Here is a 3,112-nt window from a genome sequence, read left to right as displayed (position 1 = left end):
ATGAGGAGCAAAGTTTTGTCCATAAAAGTTACAATCAAAAGTGATGATTGAAAGTTTAGTCAAAAAATTGGGTTTACTTACAGAATGTTTAAAGTTACGGTTTGTTGTGGGGTGGGAAAAGCTCCCCGAAGGTGGTAATTCGATAACGACAAAGTGTCAAGAATCGCCCTGGGAACGCCGATGTAACGCCCCAATTTCTCAACTGAGGAATCACATTAGTAACCTAACAAAGTCCAAGGACTAATTCGTAATCCTAAGGAAAACAGAATATATATTTTTTTTGAAAACAACTAAACATAGTTGAAGACATATCATAGCATTAATTAAACAACCCGTTCCCGACATATAATAATAGTGACTTACAATAACATAAGCAAGGTTCAGAATAAGCACGCAAACTTAAACAGTGGCGAAATTAGGGTTTTAGTAACAGAGTTTTCAGATGACGAAGAAGACTCAAAGCATAAACTACTAAGAGGAAACTAAACAGCTTCTTCCATCCTCGCTCCGCCTCTTACCATCCCTCTTCCATCTCAGCATGGCTAAGCATCGCCAGAAGGCTCTTCATCGCCTAATAGCGTTAAGCATCCAAGCAACAAATAGCAGACAGAAAGGGTTAACTCCATGGAATTACCTCATATAAAAGCGAAAACATGTTATTCGAACTTAATCATATAACGTGATAATTAAACAAACAACTTATGTCAAGTTAAATGACAATTCATTAAACAACATAACATCAAACCAAACATCAATATCATCGAATGTTAGTGGCCCTATAATGCGACTATATGCTACTACCAAAATGGATCGATCAGTATCGTCTCTCAAGACGGGACAATCACGCGGGACCACACCCTCCTCATCGCCACTTAGCGTCACTACGGACGGGACAATCGCGTGGAACCACACCCACCTCATCGCCACTTTAGGACATCTCGAAAGATGGGACAATCCCGTGGGACCACACCCACCTCATTGTCACTTTATTACGCCTCGAAAGACGGGACAATCACGCGAGACCGCTTCCACCTCATTGCCGCTTTCCCTATATGCCAAGTCAGTCAACGATAATTCCCAAACCAATATTCAACTTAGAATAACCACATGTTATTCATAATCTCATCTACAACCAATGGCCGAAGCCCCAGAAAACGGAGACACACGTCTCAATCAGTTCACACGGCCGAAGCCTCCAGAAAACATTTGACACAAGCCTCAGAAACATTTAACATAAGTAAGCATACAACATTGCAAGCATACAATATTTCAATCAATGCCAATCAAATTCAATATCTTCATCTCAAACGCAAGCAGTGCGATTAAAACAGGCAAGACTCAAAGACGCTCTAAAACTGAGTTACCCTTACCTTCGTGAGTAGAAGTAGTGCATGGAAGTTTCGAACCTAAAACATAGAAACACGGTCGTCAACACAAGCTCCACTAGAAGCAAACAATCTATTAACACTAATTGAAACCGAAAAGAAAGCTCCTAAAGCTTCAGAGTTCCTATTTAGGCACGAATGGACAACGAAGACTTCGTTCGCTAAAACGCTCATAACTTGAGCTACAGAACTCAGAATGACACGAAACCAAAGCCACAATTTCGACAATTGAAAGAGCTACGCTATAGCTTAGGCCATACAGACCCAAAAATTATTTTTGGACACGGTACCATACCAAATAAGTTTCGGCCACTATCAAAATAGGGTTTCCCGAACTTCTTCTTCGATCTTATTTTATTCCTAGGTATTCTTAAGCGATATCTAGGCCAGGGAATACCCTGAGGTAAACGTCGATTCTGCGATAAAAATATATTCCAACAACAAAAGAGTGCAAACACCCTTGATGACTACTTGAGTCATCCGACTCATCCATCGGATGGTCAAAACTGCTCAGCGAGCAAAAGGGTACCAACGTACTTAGAAACTTATTATTTTCCCCGGCTTATCCTTCAGATAGCCAAAAAACAAACTGCTCATCGAGCAAAAGTGCCAAAGCACCCAGGGTTTCCCCAAAACTTGGATCGCCGACACTTCTCTTTTTCCAAAACTTATTTCTAAGCCTAAGCTTCCTTCAGAGATTGTTATCATTATTTTAAAGTGTTCGGATGTTGTTTAGTGTATTATGCATTTCTTTTGTAAAATATTTTCCATTTATTTTTGTCTCTAACTCTATAAGTTTAAAAGATCTCATCATCCCCAGTAACTCCCTGAGAAGGTCTCGATCAACTAAAAACAACAAGGATTCGAACCTCGGTTCGTCCCGTCAAACATTCTCTCAAAATCTCGTCACTAGTATGGCATAACTTCCCATTTCCCCACACTCTGATGTTCCACAGATATATGTATAATTGCACAATATAGTCAGTACAATCCAACAAAACATGAGGATATATATCAACATCACTAATGATTAACCACTTAGCACGTATAGCATGTGAATCAATCAACAACAACCATAACAATAACCAAGCAACAACACAAGTGTCGGCCGAAGCCTCAGAAAACGAAGACACACGTCTCTATTGATTAACAACGGGCGAAGCCTCAAAACATTTTCCAGATCAACTTAATCAAACATAAGCATTAGCAAATAGCAAGTTGAAGTTATCGAAACTTAAGTCATTATCTAGCAAGTAAGTTGCCCTCACCTCCGGTTCATCCAGCTTGATACGACAGGGTTCCCTCACTTACTTCTCCAACATCTCTCAAGGTTTCGACAGTCGAACCTTTTGAGCAAATACAACAAAATTCAATCACAACAAGTCAATACTAACCGAACAATATTCACTAACGTCAGACGAAGCATTAGAAGCTTCATAGTATGATAATCTAACACGAGAAGACGAGTTTTCGCGAAAAAAGAAAATTTTCCTCCCCCGAAGGGTGCTCTCGGTCGTGGCACTATTTTTAGTGTTCCGGCGCTTTTTCTTCGATCAAACTTGATTCCTAGGTTATCATAGGTCGTATCAAGGGTGAATTAAAGCTCGGAATAATTATCGGGTCGAAAACTGAAATAGGGATAATTTGGTCAAGGTTTTAAGCTCAAAAAATTCAAAGTTGGAATTTTGAAAATAAAATTGATGAGGTTGTTGACAACGTCGTTTATA

Source organism: Lotus japonicus, chromosome 1, assembly GCF_012489685.1.
Source record: "Lotus japonicus ecotype B-129 chromosome 1, LjGifu_v1.2".
NCBI classification, from domain to species: domain Eukaryota; kingdom Viridiplantae; phylum Streptophyta; class Magnoliopsida; order Fabales; family Fabaceae; genus Lotus; species Lotus japonicus.
The sequence above is the reverse complement of the archived record's forward strand: the minus strand, read 5'-3'. Positions refer to the sequence as shown.